This window comes from Microcebus murinus, chromosome 19 (assembly GCF_040939455.1).
Source record: "Microcebus murinus isolate Inina chromosome 19, M.murinus_Inina_mat1.0, whole genome shotgun sequence".
NCBI lineage: Eukaryota > Metazoa > Chordata > Mammalia > Primates > Cheirogaleidae > Microcebus > Microcebus murinus.
Window position 1 is genome coordinate 39,293,114 of NC_134122.1, and position 25,482 is coordinate 39,318,595.

At 45.4% G+C, this 25,482-nt stretch overlaps 1 long non-coding RNA gene across 1 annotated transcript in view; it reads left to right on the top strand.

Annotated features, from left to right (window-relative positions):
• The first annotated feature begins 914 nt into the window (after window positions 1–914).
• LOC142862397 (uncharacterized) overlaps window positions 915–25,482 on the top strand; it is a 42,604-nt gene continuing 18,036 nt past the window's right edge. The window contains exons 1-2 of the long non-coding RNA XR_012913452.1: window positions 915–1,314; window positions 2,279–2,391. This is a non-coding gene — a long non-coding RNA (uncharacterized LOC142862397). The remainder of the gene's footprint in view (window positions 1,315–2,278; window positions 2,392–25,482) is intronic.

The following is a 25,482-nucleotide window of genomic DNA, read 5'->3' on the forward strand; positions in this document are numbered from 1 at the left end:
CTTCCTCCATCCATCCTTTCTTATTGTTAACTGTATTGTCCCTTTCTGTGTCTTAGACCATCAACTCTAGTCCTAATAGTACTTTCTAACTCTAAAGGCCACCATATGGGTCCCAGTGTAACAGTGGCAGAAAGAAATCTGGGCGAAGTGGGTGCATGGAGAAACACCACACAAGTGCACCCCTAAAATTGGAGAAGAAGGACAGATGATGTCACCATTCAGAGTCAGTTTATCAATTATTATAAGATAAACAGTATTCTCAGTAATCGCAACATTTTTATGGTAACTGCCAACTGTGGGTGACAGTTTACACGGAGCCGAGAAAAGGGAGCGTTCAGAAGCAAAGGGTTGCCCGTATTTATCTAGCACTGTCCAGTGGGGAGAAAACAAGACTCTGAATTCAAAAGCGTTAGCAATTATAGTTGCTTCAACAGTAAAATCTATGGTGGCACCAAGATCATTTTCCATGGTCTGCCCTAGACTGATTACTTTCCGCTTAATCTCCCAATTACTCGTTCAGAGAATTTGCGAGGGAGGAAGCGTGCTGCACGGGGCGTTAGAATGTCTCTGTCTGTATAAATAAATGCCTACCCCCTTCTCTCACCCAACCCGCTCACTGCAGAGCGCACATCAGAAGTCTAGATCACTCGCCAGTCTCCAGCCGCCGTGCTGGAGACGGTGTTACTCACGCCCCCTAGAGGCGAGTCTTGGGACCAGCCTGGGACCAGCCTGCCAACTTTTCTTTGCTCTCAGTGACATCAGGAGAAAACTAAGATCACAACCACAGACATAAAGAAAAAAGGTGTTATGAGAAGGAAGTGCAGCTATTTTGGAAACAGTGCAAATAAAAAACATCAGTAACCTTGTGCAAATAAAAAACATCAGTAACCTTGTGCAAATAAAAAAACATCAGTAACCTTGTCTGCAAATAACCAGGTCAATTCAAAAGGGCTGCTGATGTGGGTAATTACAAGCCTCTACCATCTACCACGTGGAGGCCCCTCGCCTTACCCTCAGCGCTTCAGATTTTCTCATTTAAAAACTCATCACCTCACCCTGCCAAATGTAAGCCACACTCATTTACATCAACGAGGATTCGGTGTCCCTGGGTTTCGTGCTGGTGCCTCTCGAGACTGCGGCTCACGTCAGCCAGGCTGCGAGACGCTTCCAAGCAAAAGGAGCGTGGCTGCAGAAGCAGATGCCAACCACCCCAGGCACCGTGTGCCCTCTCTCCGTGACAGCCTCCAAGCCTGCACTTGTGCTCTCAGCCAGGGGACTGCACAGAATGACAACTGATGCCACCAGTGAAGGGAGGTAAGAGGGGAGTGAAGGGTGGGGGAAAATACTAGAATCGTTGATTAATAGCTCCAGAAGGGGAGATGGGCTCTCTCAGCTCACATAAGCTTCTGAACTCAGGTGGGGTTAATTGCTTTCTATGCCAGCCCCGCGGTAGCTTTCATCTCAGGAGACGGCAGTGAATGAGTCTTAATTAGCCAGCCTGACCTAATCGCGTTGTCAGCTACATGTGGGACATCACCCAGCTTGTTTTGGGTTCTTCTGGAATGGATTAAAACACACACACACACACCCCACCCTGAACACGGGAAATTGGATAGTCATCCTTCCACGGAAGGGCGTGTGGGGAAGTGCGAGTTGTCACAGTAAGGCCTCTGAACTGAGCCTTGCTCAAGGCAGGCCTGGATGTGGGTGTGGGTGGGTAGCGACCTTAGGTTTTTGCCGAGAGGCAGCCCGTGTGATGGCGGTGCACACAGGTTGCATGCTCTGGGGAACAGCGCATGGAAGGGAGAGAGGGAACAGAAAGGGAGATTGAACTGCGATGCAGTTGCAGCCAATGCCTCAGTTGATCTCATGGGGTGAGGGGGGAGAATCTGCTACTGGGACAGCCCACCGAGTTGTCCTAGAATAAGGCTCGGGGCTGGGCCTTTGTGCCCCTCATGGGCCAGCCATGGGATGAGGCTATCCCTGGGGAAGGCATGTGACCTGGGTACCAAGGCATTTCCTTCAACCAAGGACACTTCTCTGAGAGGGACTCAGATGGGGGGGGGGCTTCTCTGCAGCCAACCTCCTGACACCCTCGGCCTGCAAGTGGGACTGGGGCGGGGCACGCCACAGCCTTCAACTGAGCAAGACCGGAGTGAAAGTGGGCAATGACCTCGCCACCGTGCCAACTGCCAGCTTCTGTCCAGAGCAGAGTTTAGGAAGGTCTGACAACATAATGAAGCTTATAGGGAGATTCTAATGGCTCCTTTTTCTATAGAGGCGGGGAATGAAGGAACTCGTCACGGTGCTCCCGGGAGTCAGGGACGCAGAAGCCAGTGGGGCCCACACACCTCCGATTGCACACCCCAAGCTTGTGGGCAAAACAAACATGTGAGTGTCATGAAGCAACTGGCCCAGGACTGACGGCGCGGGGCTGGGATCCCACCGCAGGTCTTGAACTGCGGAACAGTCAGCGTATCCGCAACTTCTTGGTGCTGCCTTCAAAATATGTCACTTTTTTAAACAGTGAAGAAGGACACATTTGGCAATGTTAGCTTCCCTGTGTTATGGCTGACTTTAAATCCAACTCAAGCTACCAGGAGAGAATACCACTCAAGGGGTTTCTAGGCCCACGGGCAGCCTAGAAAGTGCGAGTTAGTTGAGAAGCAAAGCAGTTGAAGTTTATCCCCAATCTCCGGCCCCACCAGGACCAGAATGAGCAATTTTACGATGCTCTTGCTGGTTTTGTATGACACAGATCCCTGCCATCCTTGTGGGGCAAGGCAGACCACCCTTGGTGGACTCCTGTGGTTTGGAGAGGGAAGCCGAGAAACACAGGAGCTGGAAGAAGTGGCACTGGGATTTGGGTGCAGTTTCTGGTCCAGCACACAGTGACTTAGCTCACGGTGACTGCAGGCAGAGTTAGAAACTTCAGGGGCAAAGTCTGTGTGTTACCATCAATCTCTCCTTTGTTTACACAGTGTGTCCTGTCGACACCTCTATTCCTACCCTCTTTCCCCTCCTACCTCTGGTCAGCTGGGGTTTCTTTCTAGGTGCCATCACCTAGAGCTCCAACAGGGCTCTGGGCACAGCAACCACCTGATAGGCACAGGTAGCCGAAGGCATCGTGGGTCCCAGAGGCCCTCCAGATTGACCCCAGAAGAGACAACAGGGTCTTATAAATCTTCCCCGTTTATATTCTGTGTATGGCCAGCCTGTATTTGCTCTCAGACTGAGCCGATGTTTGCATAATTTTTCCTCCAACAAATAAGACAGCCCCTGTACTGTGCAAATGACTTACATGCCACGATAATGATTTATAACCAGCCAGTGTGTGTATCCCAGCTGTGGCATGGCCACAGCCCAGCAATGGAAAAAGGGTGGGTGGGAAGGGAGCAAATGTGGGAAGTTTCTAAGGACCAAGGAATATCCTATTTTTTTTTTGTTTGTTTTTTGAGACAGTCTCGCTTTGTTACCCAGGCTAGAGTGAGTGCCGTGGCATCAGCCTAGCTCACAGCAACCTCAAACTCCTGGGCTCAAGTGATACTCCTGCCTCAGCCTCCCGAGTAGCTGGGACTACAGGCATGCGCCACCTTTCTATTTATAGTAGAGACGGGGGTCTCACTCTTGCTCAGGTGGTTTCGAACTCCTGACCTCGAGCTATCTACCCGCCTCGGCCTCCCAGAGTGGTGAATATCCTATTTTAACACAACGGGATGCTCCAAGTACCGGGAGGCTGCCTGTCCTATGTTCAGCAACTTCCCAAGGGCAAGAGCAGCCAGCGCTTCCAGAAAGTTTAGGCCTTCACCCTTCACCTAGACTGGGCTGTTCCTGGCTTTTCCCGTTGCTGGGGAGGGACAGAGAAGGTGTGTGCAGGTGGTCCTGGCATCTGCCGCTTTCTTTGCAAACAAGTTCTCAGTCAGTGCAGCAAGGCCGGGGAAGGCTGAGCTTGTTTCCACCAGTTGAGGCACGGGGGAAGTGAAGCGTGGTGAAACATGACCCACCTTGTTTCTTTTCCAGGTTATCTCATGAAGCAGAAAAATACATGTGCATACGCATACACACACACACACGGACATGCCCATTGTGCATAAAGGCTTTGCTGTGGTCAGAAGAGACACATGGGTTCTTGAGAAAGGAGCCAAATCAAAAGACCCAAGATCAGGGCCTGCAGCCGGCAACCTCTGCAACCCCGGAGTCTCCCTCTGTCTTTCCTATTAACCTGTAGTGCCGCCCTAAGCCAGTCAACGAACCTTCCTTCCTTCCAGTCCCTAAACTTCTGAGCGGAGAGGAGCAGTGCAGACCCAGCTCAGGGGTGTCAGGAGATTGACCTGTACCTTCAATGGGCTCATCACCATTAGGGCGTCGCGTAAGGACTAGATGTCGTTGTTCTTATGAACAGCTGGGGAATCTTCCTGGGCTCTCTCTGCACTGTCCCCCTGCGGGGGCCCCTCTGGATTCTGCCACGGTTTGTGGGGGCGAGGCTGCCTCCAGGATGTGTGAAAGGGAAATGTCCTGGGCCGCAACACTCTAAGGTTAAGCAAATGTTCTCTGCAAATAGCGCTGGTTTGGGACAACGTGAAGATACTTCGGCAGTGTGTATTTACTGACGAAATGCTAAAGAACAGACACGGCATTTGGGTATGAAATCAAACTTGCAAGGTGGTGGTGGGGTGGTGGATGGGGGAAGGAGCTAGCATTTAGGGCGTGCCAAGGACTGTGAAAAATTCTCACCCAGTGTGAATAGAACTGGCATTTTGGTCTGTTTAAAAAGTCGGTGGAAGTGGGGAATCACACAGAGAGATATAGTCATACTGCAAGCGTTTTACTTTAATTGGAAAAATGGATCTGTACATTGCTTTGCCAGTCTGTTCAAGGCCAAGACCCCCTTTTTGAGGATGGGTCCCTGACCAGTGTTTTAAATCATTATTCTTGCATAAACCACATCTGTAATCCATCATCTGAGATTTCCAGCGTAGGATTCTTTGATGTGCAGCAAGAACGTAAAGGTATGTGCAAGCAACAGGAATGGAAAGCCTTGCTAGATTTTTACTATTTCCTCCACTCTTTTACAGTTGTCTCACATGCACATAAACTGACGGTGATTTATTTTAACGACTTGCCTTTATGGAGACTTTCTGAAGCATTTAGGTGTTTTTTTTTTTCATAAGAAACAAGAATGCTATTTCTTTTTTGCACTCATATTTCATGGAGTTAAGTAATATTTCATTAAATTACATATTACATATCATGATTACAATTAACAAAACAGGTTTGATAACAGGTTCAGCTGACTTTGGAGCACGTCTGTCTTAGCAGGTGAGAGCTGGATTAAAGAAGGGTACACAGATGGCAGGCCCACAGCTGGCCTTGGTCAGGAAGCCGACAGTGAAACTGGCAAGGTGCGTAGGAATTGGGTAATGTCAGGTCCGGCCTCTTGGGGGACTGTCATCCTGCTTCTTTGACTCCTTGCTTGGAAAATTCACAAGCAGGGCTGGTGCGATGGAGTGACCTCAGACAGGAAGCAGTTCCACACAAATAGCTTTTACTGCAGAAAAGAAGGGAGCTATGCAAGTGAGAGCACGTTCCAGAGAGGATCGGGTCAGTCTCCACCAGTGGGGAAAGACGTTGAGGACTCCCAGGTGCTTTCCTTTTATTGGCCTGGTCCTGGGAGGGCTTATGGGAAGTGTGGGTGTCACCAGAGGAATGATGTACGTGACTGACAAAGCTGCAGTGCCACAGGTGCCTCAAAACCTCAGGTTCCTGTTCTTTGTGGTTGTTAGCTGCGCTTTCCTGCAGTCGCTCCACCCCCACCCCCAGGAACTGCCCTCCTGGCCTGCATCTGCCACTGGCAGATTTAGTCTCTGCTTAACAGTAAGATAGTTTCTCCTTATGTTACTTACGCTGTCTCATTTAACCTGTCCCATAATCCTGTGAGTTTGCTACTGTCTTCTCTATTTCACAGGTATAGTATTTGAAGTCCAGAGAGGTTGGATATTTCACCCAAAAATCACACAGCCTGTGAGCTACCAATTTGGAATTTTAATCCAGTTCCATTTTTGCCCATATCCGGGCTCACTGAGGACTGACTTTATTTTAGGGAGTGATTTCTTTATCTGTGTTTTTGAGTAAAATGTTGACAATCACATATAAGAAAAACCATATTGCTTTCTTTCTTTTTTTTTTTTTTTTTTAAATCAAATTAAATCCAGTCTTGAGCATCCCCTCCTCAGGGTGGTGAGAAATTCAATCTCAGTTACGGTTTAGGGCTCCCCAGCCTCATGTTTTGAAAGAATATAGGGATTTACATATTTACTTGAAAATCTGAGCAGACGCCTCATCCTTCAACCGTGGGGATTGTTCCTTCTACTAAATCAGCACCCCCTAGTGTATGTTCCCCATAGCAGCAGCAGCAGCATCACCTAGGAACTCACTAGAAAGGCAAATTCTCAGGTCCCTCTCCTTATCTAGTGCATCAGAAGCTCTGAGCCCAGCAAGCTGTGTTTTCACAAGACCTCCAGAAATTCTGATACATGCAGACACAGTCTGATAGTATGTACAGGGGCATGCCACCATGCTCAGTTACATTTTTAAAATTTTTTACATTTTTTGTAGAAATGGGGTCTCACACTATGTTGCTCAGGCTATCTCGAACTCCTGGTTTCAAATGATCCTCCTGACTCAGTCTCAGAAAGTGCTGGGATTAAAGGCATGAGCCCCTGCACCTGGCCCCAACTCATTCTTTTGCATATGATGACATTCCAGCTCCCAGTCTTTTCACGCAGGTGGCTGGCAATAGTTCACAGTCATAGGTGGCTGGAACTATGTCCTGAGCCACCTTCTAGCCCTAATCTTTCGGCTGAGCCGCCGATTAGCCCATCCACCTGCCTACTCAATCACTCCCTATGAAGTCAGCATCTCAGACCAACACGTCCAAAACTGAGCTCCTGGTTGGTCTCTTTCACCAAACTTGATTCTCCTATGGTTTTCTTCTTGGTAAATGGCAACCCAGTCATACCAGCTGCTCAGGCAGAAGTCCAGACTCATCCTTAAAGAATCCCCTCTTCCTCTCATACCCCACATCCACACCATCACCAAATGCTGATAGCTCCAAATAGATCTAAGCTCTGACAGTTTCCCACCACTGCCATCCCTTCCATCCTTGACTGTGGTACTGCCATGTGTCCTGGATTGTGGCAATCACCTTCTAACTGGCTTCTCTGCTTTTGACCTGGCCCTAAACAGTCACCTCTTCTTGTCCAAATACTCTGACAGAACAATCTTTTTTTGTGTGTGTGTGAGTTTTTTCTTTTTGTTTTTTTGTGTGTGTTTTTTGTTTTTTTTATTTCGCCATATTATGGGGGTACATATTTTAAGGTTTCAATAAATGCCCTTTCCCCCCTCCCCCCACAAGTCTGCGTTTCCAGCACATCTTATATTTTCCTGGTTAGAGCTGGAACCCATTCTACTAAGCGAAGTATCCCAAGAATGGAAAAACAAGCACCACATATACTCACCAGCAAACTGGTATTAACTGAGCAGCACCTAAGTGGACACATAGGTACTACAGTAATAGGGTATTGGGTAGGCGGGAGGGGGGAGGGGGGCGGGTATATACATACATAATGAGTGAGATGTGCACCATCTGGGGGATGGTCATGCAAAACAATCTTTTAAAATCATGTCAAGTCACACTGCTCCTTCATTCCAACTCCCCAGTGGCTTGCCAGCTCCCTGTTGGCTATTTGTATGTCTTCTCTGGAAAAAAAAAAAAGTCTATTCAAGCCCTTTGCCCATTTTTTAATGGGTTGTATATATTTTGGCTTATATATTTTGGATATTAACCTCTTATTTGACATTTGGTTTGCAAATATTTTCTCCCATTCCGTAGGTTGCCTTTTTGTCTTGTTGATTGTTTGCTTTGTAGAAACTTCTATAAGCAACTCATACAACTCAATAGTAAAAAAACAAACAACCCAATTGAAAAATGGGCAAAGGACCTCTCAATACCTTTAACATATCACTGCCCACCTTGTGTTCCACATCTTCTCTATGGGATATATAAAAAATACTCAGATCACACCCATAAGGACGGCTACTTCCAAAAAGCCAGAAAATAAGCAGCACTGGCAAGGATGTGGAGAAACTGGAACCCTTGTGCACACTTTTGCTGAGAATGTAAATGATAGAACTGCTGTGGAAAAAAGGGTCTTGAACAGATATATGTATAGCTATCTCCATAGCAGCATTAGTCACAATAGCCCGAAGATGGAAGCAACTTAAGTGTCCATCAACAGAAGAATGGATAAACAAAATGTGGTATACACATACAATGGAATATTATTCAGCCCTAAAAAGTAACAGAATTCCAACATATGTTTCAACTTGGATGAACCTTGAGGACATTGTGCTGAGTGAAATGAATCAGACACAAAGGACAAATACTATATGATTCCATTTAGATATCTAGAGTAGTCAAATTCGACAAAAAGTAGAATGGTGGTTGCCAGGTTCTGGGGGGTAGGGAATGAGGAGTTATTGTTTAACATGTATAAAATTTCAGTTTGGCAAGATGAAAAGAGTTTTGGAGATTATTTACACAATAGTGTACTTAACACTACTAAACCATATTGTTACAAATGGTTATGATGCTAAATTTTATGTTATGTGTATTTTACTACAATTTAAAACAATCCTCAGAGACCAATCACTGTGGAAATGTAGTGGAAGATGTAACTTGGATGAGGGGATTTATAAAATCTAATTAAATGTCTTTTAAAAATGTATAGGCAAATTTATAAATAATTTTAGTACTGGGCAAATGACCAACTTTATTAATGATTTAAATGCATATAAAATAAAACAGCTTAAAAATCTGCTAAACACTTATTGTATTACCAAAAATGAATGACAATAATAAAACTCAATGTCAGCAATATTTTGGGGGAAATAGCTATCCTAGTATACACTACCATTATACTGTTCTTTTACTACAATTCCATTACAACTTGGTACTTTTTTTTTTTTCTGGAGAAGAATCTGGTAACATGTAATAGGGTCTTAAAAAATGTTTATCTCCTCCAACCTGGTCATTCCACTTTGGGGAATTTATTCATTCAATTATAATCATTAAGCAATTACCTTCTAGCACCAGGCATTGTTCTGAGTACTGTGAATACAATGGTGAAGTCCATAGGATCCCTACCCAGGGAGTTTACAATCCTAGAGAGAGAAACAAACACACTCATGGGTGTAGTGGACAAACATTTTTGGTGCCCACAGTCCATGCTCCCTCTTTCTGTTAACAATAGTTCAAATTTTCCTTAGGAAACATCCCTTCCTCATTTTCCACCATATGAATGGATTTTCCACTCACCCACACCTATACCTACTTTATTTTATTATATTTTTTACTTCAGAATATTATGGGGGTACAAATGTTTTAGTTACATGAATTACTTTTGTACAGATTGAGTTAGTGTGCACTGAACCCGCTAGGTGTGAATTCACCTCTTCTCCCCGCCCCCCTCCCACCTGCTCGAGTGCCACCAAATTTTACTACCATATACCTACATCTACTTTAAGTCCGTCATTGTATTTCACCTCCTGGCCACTATGATTGGTTCAGAGATGACACATAACTCATTTGGAGCTAATGAGATCAATGAAGGATGTTTTCTAGGACTTGTGGCAAAGACACATTTTCTTACCCTGTATTTTGTGACGAGACGAGGCTTGGAGCCGAGGCTGCCATCTCCATTCCCCGGGCCGTTTCAACCTGAGGACAAAACCAAGCCCTGGAGAAAGGCAGAGCAAAGCCACTAGAGAAGTAGCCAGATGGTATCCTCTGAGGCTCAGCACTGAAGGGTCTGTAGCCAGCTCTACCCTGGGGCTTTCAGTCGTGGGAACCAGTAAGTCCCCTTCTGTGTGTAAGCCAGTCTGAACTGCACCCTGTCACCTACAACAGAAGGCTGGGGTGTCACGATAGAGTGACAGGAATCGAAGAGGTGAGCTAAGGGACCATATAGGAAGGGAGTCTAGCCCAGAGATTAGAAGGGGAGCGAAGGCTGGGACCTGATGAAACAGCTAAGAAGAAAAATAGAGCAATTTATCCCAAGATGTTTACAGCAACCTTATTCCTAAGAGGAGAAGAATTGGAAATAATCCAAACGTTCAACAATAGGTACATTATTAAGCACGGCATTGCATATAAATATAATGTAATGCATCCCAGTATGGTGACAAGCAATAACAAATATGTGCACTATTTGGATACGTGTGTTATACTCAATCTGGTTTTGTTAAGCACTCTCAAATCAGCGGGTTATTAATGTGAAATAGTTTAATGTTTTTCCCATCACTGTGCGCTGTCAATTCCCCCCTTTCTTTACCTTAGCAACGTTTTTGGCAGGGTCTTAGGTTTCCAGTCACTTTCAGTTATTCAAACTCCAGGCTCAGATCTGATTTCACCCTGAGCCTGTCCCTCCTATGAGCCTGGTGGAGCTCAGGGACCTCAGTTAGGAGGGAGGATGTGGGCTGCTCTCTCAAGGGACTGCTCACTGAGCATCTCAGAAGGAAGGTGTGTGTGTGTGTGTGTGTGTGTGTGTGTGTGTGTGTGTGTGTCAGGGGTCTGCTTTGAGATTGTTATTCTCTCGAATCCCACCCATTTTCAAGGCTTAATTCGTGGGGTGTCTGAGAACACCTGCCTTGAGGGTGGCCTTGCTTTCCTTTTCTTTTCTTTTTTTTTTTTGAGACAGGATCTTGCTCTGTTACCTGGGCTAGAGTGCAGTGGTGTCATCATAGCTCACTGCAGCTTCAAACTTCTGGGCTCAAGTGGTCCTCCTGCCTCAACCTCCTGAGTATGTATGCCACCGCAGCCAGGTAATTTTTCTAGTTTTTGTAGAGATGGGGGGGGGTCTCACTCTTGCTCAGGCTGGTCTCGAACTCCTGACCCCAAGGGATCCTCCCACCTTGGCCTTCCAAAGTGCTGGGATGACAGGTGTGAGCCACTGGGCCTGGCCACAGTGGCCTTTCTTGTTCCTGGGCATCATTGTGGCCCCTGTCTCTTGTCTCCTCTAGCCTAGGGACTCCTTGTGTGTGGGCCATAGCAACTAGGTTACTCCCCACTCCAACTTTCTGAGCTTCCTCCAGGGCTGGTGTAGGGGGTTACTGTCCCCTTCTCTTGACCACTGTCAAAGTCTTTGCTTTTCCCTCCACCTTTTGCTGCTCCTTTAAGCTTTTGGTCTCCAGAAGTGTCCAGAGAAGAAAGTGCCTTTCTCTAAATTCATAAATGTGGCAAAAACTCCCAGGGCTACAGAATGATTTCTCCCAATAAGTCTCTCCTTGCTCTGATACGGGCCTGCCGGCTTACAGGAGCTCGCAACCTCCAGACAGCGAGCCTCCCTTCAGGCGGGTACCATCGGGCTCCGCAGGGAGTTTCCCCCGGCCCCTTCCAAATGGGGCTCCATGCCAGGGGGAGCTTGTTTACTGTGCACCTGGGGATGCATCCTGAGGTCAAAGACCTCCAACTTCCTTTCTCCCCATTGTTTCCTAGGTGGGTGGTGGCAAGGCCAGCGGTTGTGGGAATGACAGCAGGGAGGGTTATTAGGGCTAATCTGTCTGTCTTTTTTTTTTTTTTTTTTTTTGAGACAGAGTCTCACTTTGTTGCCCAGGCTAGAGTGAGTGCCGTGGCGTCAGCCTAGCTCACAGCAACCTCAAACTCCTGGGCTCAAGCAATCCTGCTGCCTCAGCCTCCAGAGTAGCTGGGACTACAGGCACGTGCCACCATGCCCGGCTAATTTATATATATATATATATTAGTTGGCCAATTAATTTCTTTCTATTTTTTTTTTTTTTGAGACAGAGTCTCGCTTTGTTGTCCAGGCTAGAGTGAGTGCCGTGGCGTCAGCCTAGCTCACAGCAACCTCAAACTCCTGGGCTCGAGTGATCCTTCTGCCTCAGCCTCCCGAGTAGCTGGGACTACAGGCATGCGCCACCATGCCCAGCTAATTTTTTATATATATATCAGTTGACCAATTAATTTCTTTCTATTTATAGTAGAGACGGGGTCTCGCTCTTGCTCAGGCTGGTTTTGAACTCCTGACCTTGAGCAATCCACCCGCCTTGGCCTCCCAGAGTGCTAGGATTACAAGCGTGAGCCACTGCGCCCGGCCTGTCTTTTTTTTTAATTTCAACATATTTCAGGGGTAAAAATGTTTAGGTTACTTATATTGTCTTTGCCCCACCCGAGTCAGAGCTTCGAGCATGTCCATCCCCCAGACGGTGTGCACCACACCCATTAGGTGTGTATATACCCATCCCCTCCTCCCCCTCCCATCTGCCCAACACCCGATGAATGTTATGATGAATGTTATCACTACGTATGCACTTAGGTGTTGATCGGTTAATACCAATTTGACGGTGAGTCAAGTCCATGTGGTGCTTGTTTTTCTATTCCTGGGATACTTCACTTAGAATGGGCTCCAGCTCTATCCAGGATGATACAAGAGGTGCTAGACACCATTGTTTTCTTTGTGGCTGAGTTGAACTCGATGATATACATATACCACACGCTATTAATCTACTCATATAATTTGTCTGTCTTTTGCTAAGGGGTTGGTGGCCTCATTTTTGGCAGCTTTCTTTAGAATATGGGAGCCTGTTGTTTTTGGCTGTAGTTCCCAGTGCCAATTCCAGGAAAACAGTCTTACTAAACATTCGATTTCATGTACTGTTCAAGCCTCATATATTTCTACTGATTTTCTGTCTACTTGTTCTATCAAGTACTGAGAGAAGAGTGACAGAATCTCGAAATCTAGTTGTGCATTTGTCTATTTCTCCTTTCAGTTCTTTCAGGGTTGGTTTATATTTTTTGAGGTTTTGTTTTCAGGTGCTTACTTATTTAGAATCTTTACTTCCTCCAGATCCATTAATCCCTTTATCAATATAAAATGTCCCTCTTTATTCTTGGTAATATTTCTTGTTCTAAGATCTATTTTTCTGATATGAATATAGCCCCTTTCAACTTTTTTTTATGGGTAGTGCTTAAATGGTATGTTTTTCTCATTCTTTTACTTCTAACCTACCTATGTTTTTTATATTGAATGTTAATATATAGTAGACTGCATATAATTTGTGGGGTTTTCTTTGTTATGGACACTTTGGTTGATTCCCTATCTTGGCTATTGTAAATAGTGCTGCAATAAACCTGGGGGTGCAGATATGTTTTTTTTTTTTTTGAGACAGAGTCTCTCTTTGTTGCCTAGGCTAGAGTGAGTGCCGTGGCGTCAGCCTAGCTCACAGCAACCTCAGACTCCTGGACTCAAGCGATCCTTCTGTCTCAGCCTCCCAAGTAGCTGGGACTACAGGCATGAGCCACCATGCCTGGCTAATTTTTTCTATATATATTAGTTGGCCAATTAGTTTCTTTCTATTTATAGTAGAGACGGGGTCTTGCTTTTGCTCAGGCTGGTTTTGAACTCCTGACCTCGAGCAATCCGCCCGCCTCGGCCTCCCAGAGAGCTAGGATTACAGGCGTGAGCCACCGCGCCCGGCCTAGATATGTTTTTGATATACTGAATTCTCATCCTTTGAATATATACCCAGCAGCAGGATTGCTGGGTCATATGCCAGTTTTATTTGTAATTTTTTGAGGAACCTCCGTGCTGTTCTCCATAGTGGTTGCGCTAATTTACATTCCTACCTAGAGTGTACCAGAGTCCCCCTTTCCCCACCTTCTTGCCAGCATTCGTTATTGCCCTTTTGATAAAAGCCATTTTAACTGGGTATAATTTGGTTTTGATTTCTATATCTAGTCTGGAAACATCTGACTTTTCATAGTAATGTTTAGATTCTTTTTTTCTTCCTTTTTTTTTGAGACAGAGCCTCACTTTGTAGCCCAGGCTAGAGTGCCATGGCATCAGCCTAGTTCACAGCAACCTCAAACTCCTGGGCTCAAGCAATCCTGCTGCCTCAGTCTCCCGAATAGCTGGGACTACTGGCATGCACCGCCATGCCTGGCTAATTTTTTCTCTATATATTAGTTGGCCAATTAATTTCTTTCTATTTGTAGTAGAGACAGGATCTCGCTCTTGCTCAGGCTGGTTTCTAACTCCTGATCTTTAGCAATCCACCCGCCTTGGCCTCCCAGAGGCTAGGAAGATTTTTTTCTTTATCACAGGTTTTCAGCAGTTTGATTAAAATGTGCTTTAGTGCAATTTTCACTGTGTTTATTCTACTAATTGGGCTTTGTTAATCTTCCTGAATCTCTGGGTTTATAGTTTTCATGAATTTTGGAAAAATTTCAGACACAATTTCAAGTATTTTTTCCTGTCCTTCCTCTCTCTCAAGTTTACTGTTCTTTTCTTCTAGGGTATTTGATCTGTTAATTTCACTCAGTGAAATATAATTTTCAGATGTTGTACTTCCCATTTGCTTCTTTTTTATAGTTTCCATTTTTGTCCTGATTATATTCATGTTTTCCTTTAAATTTTGAGGATATCAAACACATTCATAATATCTGTTTTAATGTTTTTTTTCTGATAACTTCATATTCTTTATGATTTTGAGGTCTTTTTCTATTGACTGATTTTTGTGCTGGTTATATGTCACATTTTTCTGTTTCTTGTAAGTCTAGTAATTTTTTAATGGATGTAGGGCATTTCTTTCATTGTTGAATGCTAGTTATTATTGCATTCCATTATAAGTGTATTGGAGTTTGTCCTGATAGGTAATTAAATTTCTTGCAGATCTGTTTGAGCCTCTCAAAGCTTGTTTTTAAGCTCTTATAAAGTAGGTCTAGTAGCCTTTACTCTAGGCTAATTTAGTCCCATTCCTAAGGCGTGACACTTCTGGGGTCTATGCTAAATACCACACGTAATTCAGTGAGGTCTTTCCAGCATGGCTGGTGAGCACTCAAATGATTTCCTCTTCTGTGTAAGCTCCAGAAATGTTTAGTTTTAAGCTTTCTGGTAATTGTTCTTTTTATGGAAGTTGTTCCTTGCCCTGCCTTGTGGAGTTTTGTCCTACGCACTGGCACATTGTTTTCTCAATCAAAGATGCAGGGACCCCTGTTCAGATTTCTGGACTTCTTTCTCTCTGTAGTCCCCTCCTACCTGTACTCTGCTCTAAATTCTAGCTGCCTGGACCTCGGTGAACTCTGATATCTGTTATCTCAATTTGATGAGACTTACAGAACCTGTTTGAATTCACTTCCCTGAATTGCAGTTCAGAAATTGCCTCCTGATGGGAAAGCCTGGAGGATTTTGTGACTCACTTTACCTGCTTCCCTTCTGTCAGGGGTCAGTCCCGTACTGCCTGTGCCCATCGCCTGAAAGCATCTGTTTCACATATTTTGTTCACTTTTCTAGTTTTCTAGGTAGTTTTGTACTCCTTTATTTTTCTCATGCCTGTAAGCAGCCATTCCTTTTGATGAGAACTAGATAAGACTATAGAGAGATACTATATTCATGGGACTTTATTAGGGAGTAGGGTAAAGAAAATTACAACAACATGTTTAATGGTATGAGCATGCAGGCTTGAGGCAGGTGGGGCTGGTCTGCAAATATATAAAAGGCTTTCTTATAAAGAGAAGCAGAAATTAGCTGAGCTGATGCCCAGCAGGCAGATCTATGGGGCGGAAGGGCTGGGCCAGTTGTTCTACAAGTCTAATGCAAAGTGAACCATCTGGGTTTTTGTTAAAAGAGCAGAGTCTGTGCCTCCTACAAGAGATTTTGATTCTGCAGATCTAGGGTGGGACCTCATAATTTGTATTTTTAATAGCACCCTAGGGTGACACTGATGCAGGTGGTCTGTGGACTATTCTTGGAGAAACACCAACTAAGGATCCTAGCTAGGGAATTGTGACGTGAACCTATACAATTGTATCTCAGGCACATGGGCAGGACCCTCTACATGGGTAAAAGATTAGAAGGGCAATAAGAATGGGCTGACAAGGGCGATGTCACAGAGGAGGAAGGTGGCCTTCAGGGTCAGGTGGAAGTTCCAGGGGGTAAGGAGAGTATGAGCAAAAGGTGATAAATGTTGGGCGCAAGAATCCCTTTCCCTTGGCCAGCTGCAAACACTACCTATGGAAGGTGCAGCGTGAGTCAGTTGGCTGAAGGGCTCCACCAGGCAGAGCCTCAGGCACGTGGGCAAGAGCAGCCCCGAGGGAAGCAGCTAGAGTCAAAGCAGAGCGAAAGCCTCACTTCTCCGGCTGACACACCGGCACCTGCAAACACGGATTTAGATGAACCCTTTGCCTCTGCAGCAACAGGGCCTTTTTCATGAAATACTCATCTCCGTCTCGGTGAGCTCTCTGGGGACATGATTTCAGCTTTGTAGTGATTCGTGGTGGGTTGTTACATTGGCCACATTGCCTTAGTGCTGTGTGGACGGGTTCAGTGGAAACAGAGAGAACTGGTTTATCTCTTCATCAGGGCTCCTGAAAGCCCGATCTCAGCAAGAATTCAAGATTCAGGTCGACCGAGTACTGCTCAGAATCCTTTAATAATTTTCTCTTGATGTATCGGCAGCGAGGAATGAAATCTTCCTATCTCTGCCCAAGCCCACTAACCTCCACGAGTGCTGGGGGCCGAGAGAAGCCTTTCAACTATACATCCGGGAACTACACAAGAGGGTCCTTGGAGGCAGTGAGTGTAGAGTCCCACTGCTTCGCCTCTTGAGAGCGGTACGTGCACTCGGATCTCTAAGAACATGGACTTTCATGTTAATTAATGGCCCTAAGGAGGACCAGAACAGAAGTAAAACAGTGGGGAAACGTCTTCCTGGCTTACTCTATGGTCTTTGCTGATCGAGGACACAGTGCCAGGAAGTGACCCTGTTCAGCGGGGACAGGCAATGAGGAAAGAAAATATCATTCCAGTGGCGAACCAACCCACTGTGCTGGGAGTCAAGAAATCTCAGTGTCACAGGACTTTTTGAGTCAGTCACAGTTCCGTGGTGGGATATTCTCAGGAGAAGAGTCACAGCAATCTTACTCTTAAAGAGGAGTGGTAAATTGAGGAGACTTTCTTAAAACAAAGAGACAGTTCACTGTGTAGAGAAGAAAAGCTGTTTTCAGTTAATGTGCACTTACTAGGTATCCATTGGTTACTTTTTTCCTCTCTGAATCACCAGCCCAATGAGTTTTGCCCAATATTCACCCTTTGTAATGTTTCATAGGAAAAGAGTTTCATGGTCAAATTTTAGGTGAACATGACCTATTATATATCTTTCTTGTGGACAGTTATTCTTCACATAGGTATGTTAAAGATACTAAGAAGTCTCATAGTATAGAAACTTACTTAACTTTAAAAAGAATAACTTCTTGTGTCCTAAACTTAATTGATAATGGAATCCCTTTTTCAAATAATATCTAAGGGTATCCTGCAGAGCTAGTATGCTCTGGAGCATTCTTGAGAAGTGTTAGTAAATACCACCAACAAAGGAAGGATTAGATTCATTAACATTTGATCAGAATATCATCAAAGGTTGACTATCACAGTGAGATACCATCACACACCTATCGAGATGGCCAAAATAAAAAAATATTGACAATACCAAGCGTGGTAAAATATGCAGAGCAATAATAACTCTTGGAAATTGCTGGTGAGAATGCAAAATGGTATAGCCACTCTGGAAACAGTTTGGTGACGTATATACATATTAATGTGTCACCCAGCAAATCTACTTCAAAATACTTTTTAAAGTTTGCTACATAATTTGTATATGTTTATGGGGCACATGTGATATTTGGATACATGCCTATGATGTATAATGATCAAATCAGGGAAGTGAGGGTATTATTTTTGCTACAAAAATGAAAACTTACATTCACACAAAAACATGTAAATAAATGTTTGTAGTAGCTTTACTTATAATTGCCATGAACTTGAAATAATCCAAATGTCATTCGGCGGGTGGATGGGTAAACAAACTGCTATACATCTGCACAATGGAATACTACTAATCAATAAAAGAGAACAAACTATTGAGACACACAACATGGATGAATCTCAAATGTATTGTGCTAAGTATGTGAAGTAATGCATATGTAAATCAGCTCAGTTTAGCCATTCCACAGTGTATACACATTTCTTTTTTTTTCTTTCTTTCTTTTTTTTTTTTTTTGAGACAGAGCCTCACTTTGTTGCCTAGGCTAGAGTGAGTGCCATGGCATCAGCCTAGCTCACAGCAACCTCAAACTCCTGGGCTCAAGCGATCCTCCTGCCTCAGCCTCCTGAGTAGCTGGGACTACAGGCATGTGCCACCATGCCTGGCTAATATTTTCTATATATATATTAGTTGGCCAATTAATTTCTTTCTATTTCTAGTAGACACGGGGTCTCGCTCTTGCTCAGGCTGGTTTCGAGCTCCTGACCTCAAGCAATCTGCCCACCTCGGCCTCCCAGAGTGCTAGGATTACAGGCGTGAGCCACCACGCCCGGCCTGTATACACATTTCAAAACAACATGTCGTACATGATAAATATATACAATTTTTATTTGTAAGTTAAAAAAATAATTTTTTAAAAGTTAATAGACTGTATCACAAATTTCCCATAGTCTCAACTGAATTCCAAAAACATCTGGTGACCTGCTCTCCATAAAAGATTTTCCAAAGACATTTCCATGCACATTTGTCGGATTTATTTGTTTATTTGGGTTACTGGCCAGCATCTCTTGGTATCTTTTCTATTTTAGGGAGAAATCCCACATGACGAGTCCCACTTCTCCAAAGTCAAGGTCGGAACTCACCATCTTGGCCTCCTTTGCAGCCACCGTGCAGGCCTGAGGCCCCCGACAGGCGGCGCAGGCGCGGGAGGGAGCGGAGCGTCTGCCTCTTCCCGGGCAGCTGCTGGCACCCAGCCCAGCTCCAGCAGCCTGGGCTGCAGCGTTGGCACCAACTGAGGAGTGTGTGCCATCAGGGGAAGTCGTGCCATTTGCTGGCTCTTCTGGGTGGTCGGACTCATTCCTGGCTGCAGAGTGTCCCTAAGCCCCTTATATCCGCTGCTACACCCTGTTTTTATTTGTTTATATATATATATTTTCTTTTTTTTTTTTGAGACGGAGTCTCGCTTTGTTGCCCAGGCTAGAGTGAGTGCCGTGGCATCAGCCTAGCTCACAGCAACCTCAAACTCCTGGGCTCAAGCGATCCTCCTGTCTCAGCCTCCTGAGTAGCTGGGACTACAGGCATGCGCCACCATGCCCGGCTAATTTTTTTATATATATATTAGTTGGCCAATTAATTTCTTTCTATTTATAGTAGAGATGGGGTCTCACTCTTGCTCAGGCTGGTTTCGAACTCCTGACCTCGAGCAATCAGCCTGTCTCGGCCTCCCAGAGTGCTAGGATTACAGGCGTGAGCCACCGCACCCGGCCTATTTAAATATTTTTAATTTTTTTTAATTTCAGCATATTACGAGGGTACAAATGTTTAGGTTATGTATATTGCCCTTGCTCCGCCCAAGTCAGAGCTTCAAGCCTGTCCATCCCCCAGACAGTGCTCACCGTACCCATTAAGTGTGTATATACCCATGCCCTCCCCCCTCCCATCTGCCCAACAGTCGATGAATGTTACTACTATATATGCACTGAAGAGTTAATCAGTTAATACCAATTCGATGGTGAGCACATGTGGTGCTTGTTTTTCCATTCTTGGGATACTTCACTTAGTAGAATGGGCTCCAGCTCCATCCAGGATAATACAATGGGCCCTATATCACCACTGTCCATTCTTTTTTTTTGAGACAAGGTCTTGCTCTGTCACCCAGGTTAGAGTAGAATGACATGATCACAGCTCACTGCAACCTTAAAGTCCTGGGCTCAAGCGATCCTTCTGCCTCAGCCTCCCAAGTAGCTGAGACGACAGGTGTGACAACACATCTGGCTAATTTTTCTATTTTTTTTTTTGGTAGAGCTGGGGTCTCATTTTTGCTTAGGATGCTCTCAAACTCCTGGCCTCAAGGAATCCTCCTGCATTGGCCTCCCAAAGTGCTTGAATTACAGGTGTGAGGCACTGTGCCTGCCCCCCTCCCATTCTTTTTAATCGAGACTCAGTGAGTGTTGTAGCTATCATCCTGACTGATACTGTTGCACATCATCTTCCTATGAGTATTCGTTTTTGTCTCATCTGCTATAATAACTGCTGCCTTCCTTTTCTTTTCTCTTTTCAACTGAAAAAATTATAATAGGTGCTTACCGAACACTTGTCGCATGAATGAATGAATGAAGGGGTAAGTCAAAGGTGGGTTTGACAATTATGTATGGCGAACACAGAAACTCAGCCCCAAGTTGCAGAATGAATAACTCCTCACCCCAGGCTCAGGGCTGTTGGATGACTTGCCCAGGATCTGGAAGCCTGTCGTGCGTACCGTTGGAACTAGGTCCGCAGCCTCTGGCTTCTTAAGCCCGCTTTCTTTCCACTTTCTTACTTTGTCTAGTGCCACCAAAATAATTCTTCCAGGCATGAACCCCAGGCCCAAGAACAGGATGGAAAGGAGTGAGAAGTGAGGAGGTGTGGGGTTAACTGCAAAATGGGGTATTTTTGTGCTCATTTCCTAGCTTATCAAACACTGGAATTTTTGTCTAAAATTGTATTCTGTATAACAGGCCTTAAAAGGCAGTGACAACACTGTCATTTTTGACCCTATCATACCCTGCCTTTCTCAAAAACAATCCTATGAAAATCAGGTGCTAGGTCACCTGAGAACAGCCCTTCCCTTTGAGCTTAGTGACTCAGACAACTTCTGCAGAGGGAGGAAGTGCTGGTGAGCATGGCCCATGTTTCCTCTTTAGCTCCCTGGTTTCACTCCTTGTCCTGGAGTCAGTGATAGACCTATCAAGCAGGTGGAGAAGCTATCCAGTGTCTTGGACACCCATGCCAAGTGGGGTAGAATCTTAACGAGGACAGCAGTGGTGACAGCATCTCCCAAGACAGCACAGACTTTTCCCAAGATGGGAAGAAATAAGCTGAATCTAGTCAAGGACAGGGAAAGAAGACCCCTCTCCTTCCTTCTGCAGGCCCAGGCTATGGTTGCAAGGGAACGTGGTTCACTTGGGGACATTTATTTAGCTTGGTAGGATTTTTTTTTCAGATTTTAGTTCATCAGCATATTGGTGGTAGTGGTTAAATTATAAAGTACCTGGAATACTCTAAAAAAATAATCTAGAAAAGCTTCCAAAAACGTACGTGGAATGCTCTAGAGATCTAAAGTACCTGGAATGAACTGGGTGTGGTGGCTGCACCTGTAGTCTCAGCTACTTGGGAGACTGAGGCAGGAGGATCCCTGAGCCCTTGAGTTCAAGGCTGCACTGAGCTATGATCCTGCCTGTGAATAGCCACTGTGCACTCCAGCATGGGCAACTCTGTCTCTAAAAAATAATAATAATTAAAAAATAAAGGCTGGGTGTGGTGGCTTATACCTGTAATCCCAGCACTCTGGGAGGCCGAGGCGGGCGGATCGTTTGAGCTTAGGAGTTCGAGACCAGCCTGAGCAACATGGAGACCTCGTCCCTACCAAAAATAGAAAAAAATTAGCCCTCTATGGTGGTGCATGCCTGTAGTCCCAGCTACTCAGGAGGCTGAGGCCGGAGGATCGCTTGAGCCTCGGAGTTTGAGGTTGCTGTGAGCTAGGCTGATGCCACGGCACTCTAGCCAGGGCAACAGAGTGAGACTCTATCTCAATAAATAAAATAAAATAAAATACCTAGAATGTCTTGGGTGAAAAGTTCTAACAAAAGTTATTACATTGACAGGCTTCCTTCGTTTTTCAGTTCTGTAAGTTTTTAAATTTCATCTTGGCCCATTGGGAAGTTCCTTAAAGTGCCTTTGCACCAGTTCCTTGGAGTAAATGCTTTGTTGGTTTCTTAGACCTCTGCAGATCCCTTCATGGCAGAGCATGTATGGTTCCCTAGAAAAGACTCTGGCCACCTATGACAGGCACGTTGATTGAATCTCAAGCTCCTGAATAATACAAACTCATAAAAAATAGATGTGCTCAGAGAAATAAGCTTTCCATAGCAGATCATTCCATCATATTTTCCTGACAGCCCATCTAATTTATGATGGCAATTCCATGGCAATTCCTCTTAATTTCCTATTATGGGTAACTTATTTTTTCCCCCTTCTGAACATGCAGTACAAAAATTTTATTGCACCCATGGGGGAAAAGGAGACAGCCTCAGACAGAGTTGGTGCCAATACAACGTCTTGAATTGCCCCTTGGATACAAGCTTCTGTAAAAGTTAATCAGCTGGAAGGCTGATGGTATAGCAGAAAGAGTTTTGATCAGAGTCCCTGTTTAAACTTCCAAGTGCAAGAAAAGGTATTAGCTATCACAAGGTGCAAAATATTGGAATACAACAGGGCACCCTCAACCATAGATTTGGAAAATGGATTTGTAGCATTTCATCCAGACCCAAATGAATCAGCCAACCTCCCACACATTCTCATCTCACTGCTGAGTGTACAACACTTGCCATTTGTAATCTAAACATCATTTGGGAGACTAGGGAACAGAACAGCATTTAGAACTGAGGGAGAGACCAGAAACATGGTTACTGGCTTGGTGGAACACACGAGGAAGAGGCAGCTCAAACTGCTTGATCTGTGGACGTTTCCTACGGGGAGAAGAGACTTTCAGAGGGGGTCCAAACTGTGAAGGGGCTTCCTCTGCAGGACAGACCCAAAGCTGAAAATGAATGAGATGAAGTTTCAGGGACTGTGTAGCTTTCACAGCAGACAACAGAAGTTGGCAAGTCCAGCTTTGTCCCCTCATTCTGGTCAGTCAATAATTGTGGATCCCATAAACACAACTATCCTGTCAAAGAAGACTGAAATATTTTTTTTCCCTCCCAAACAGAACGAAGAGCAACTATTTAAATTTATAACAGGTCTGCGAAATACGATGTAGTAGAAAAGACAGAAATCTTAGAGCTTAGAAAACTGGAATTTGAATTCTGGCTCTGTGATCTTTCATACAATATCGAACTTCAACCTTCCCATTTGCCAGACAGATGTTAGCTGAGATTGTGTCTTTGCCGCTGAGACTGAGGGGGTGGCCCTGCCTCCCGCATCTTTCCACGGAGCACTGTTTGTCCATCTGCTTCCTCTCTCACTACATTTATCGTCACTGTTGTGCAATTCAGTACTAACGTAATGACATTGTCTGCACCTGCATCTGTCTCATGAGCTAGTCTAGAAGCCCCCTTGAGAGAAAGTCCCACATCCTAAAATTCCCTACTCTGCACCGAGCTAGATACATACATAGCAGGTGAGGAAATGCTTGGTGGTTAAGGAAAAGATCTGCATTTTCCCCACATGTCACTCCCCATTATTGACCTAACAAGTCTGGTAACTGCTACTGTGGACCGCAGGACAGCACAGACTCTTGGGTGTCCACAGGCACTGCCGAGAGGGCGCGGATCGGGGTCCACTGCACAGATACGAACTATGTGGCAGGACTTTCTCCCTCGGCTCACAAGATTGCTTTTTTAATTAGTTGAAGTTGTAGGCTGTAAGTCATTACAAGATGATGCGAGTGGGTTTTAGTGTAGTAATTTAAATGTAGGCACAACTGTGATGTTTGAATTACAAAAAGTGTGATTGCTTTATGGCATGGCGCTGCGCTTTCCCAGAGGATGGGAGCATCCCAGCCTGGGCCTGCCTGGCTGCTGCTGATAAGAGCCTTGGCTACACTCGGTGGGAGGTGGGACAGGAGGGGTCCCCAGGCCTCTCTCTGGACAACCTGCAAGACTGCGCTGCTGCTGCTCTGACAGCAGCAGGAAGCTGCTGTTGGAACTACTGGCCTCTCGTGACAAGATGGGGCAGACCCTGCCAGCTGCCGGGACCCCACCGACCCCAGCCCCCACCTGCAGGAGCTGCGCCCCACCTGGTGTAGCCAAGGCTGTAACCTTCCCTCTCTGGTGGCTAAAATCGACTCTTTCCTCCCCACCGTGTTGAAGGTGGCAGGAGAGGACATTGCAGTTGCCTTTATTTACTGGTGAGTCCATGCTCTTTGTACAAGGGCCTCTCAGCTAGAGGGGAATAACCCACTCCAGTCCTACTTTCAGAACTCAGACCTTGGTCTTTATCAGGCTAAGATGCTCAATAGGCCAGAAGAGGAGGGGACATGAAAGTTAGAGAAAGAGAGCCCTCCTCTTTTATTGAACATTGACATGGTGACAAGCACTTTGCTCAGGATTTAGAAAGGAATGAAGCAGTGCCTTGAAGATTCCGAATCATTCAGCGATTCAGTGCAGTTGAGAGTTTAGCTGGATATCTGTCCCCGTCACACACACAGTCATCGCAGTAGAAGGTAACTGCTAGCACTGACCCTGGATGTTGGAAAGGGGGGAGCCAGGAGTTCCAGGAATAGTGGGATCCACAGGGGCTCTGCTCCATCCTCGCAGGCCGTGTCGTGGGCTGACAAACACATGGAAAGCTGCCTTGTGACCCGGGGAGGTCAGCAGCCTTTGTACTTTTCCAGAGCAGAGCATCAGCCACACCTTGGCTTCTATCAGTTGCATTTTCCAGATTGACTTTGTGGGGACCTGGTCCCCACTTGCTAGGCAGGAGTCCTAAAGCCAGAACCTCAGGACCGAGGGGTCATTAAGTTCATCCACCTCTGACACCAGCATCGTCATCATCACATCTTGGCCAAATTGTTGACCTGGCTCTGGTCACTCAGGGCATGATGACAAGGCTTTTGTTGTCACCTGCCGTAGCTGGCTCCAGCTTTGCTTGGCTTCCATAGGTGAGAAGTCCTTTTCCACATTGTAGGTCTGCTTCCTTGTGGTTCTGTCCAGTCCCCGGGGTGCTTAGCCCCCGATCCACACAATCTCAGGGTATGCAAACACTCTCAGGAGATTGCCTGACTGAAAGGAGGGGAAGGAGGAGAAATCAACAGTTATAGACCCCAGAGGATGTAGATAGACCTCTAGATAATCCGTCTCTCTCTTTCTTTTTTTTTTTTTTTTTTTTAATAAGAGATATTTCCCAGTGAGCAACCATCAGTATGGAAAGGTGAAACCACAGAGGCTCCAGAGGTAATGTTCCCTCATACTCAAGAGGACCTTGGTAGAAGCACCATATTTAGTTTCAAGCAAACAAAGTGATATTAAAGGTGGTCTGGCTAGGCGTGGTGGCTCACGCCTGTAATCCCAGCACTCTGGGAGGCCGAGGTGGGCGGATTGCTTGAGGTTAGGAGTTCGAAACCAGCCTGAGCAAGACCCCGTCTCTACTAAAAATAGAAAGAAATTAATCGACCAACTAAAAATATACATACAAAAAATTAGCCGGGCATGGTGGCACATGCCTGTAGTCCCAGCTACTCGGGAGGCTGAGGCAGGAGGATCACTTGAGCCCAGGAGTTTGAGGTTGCTGTGAGCTAGGCTGACGCCACGGCACTCACTCTAGCCCAGGCAACAGAGTGAGACTCTGTCTCAAAAAAAAGGTGGTCTTAGGAAGCAAAAGGCCATCAGT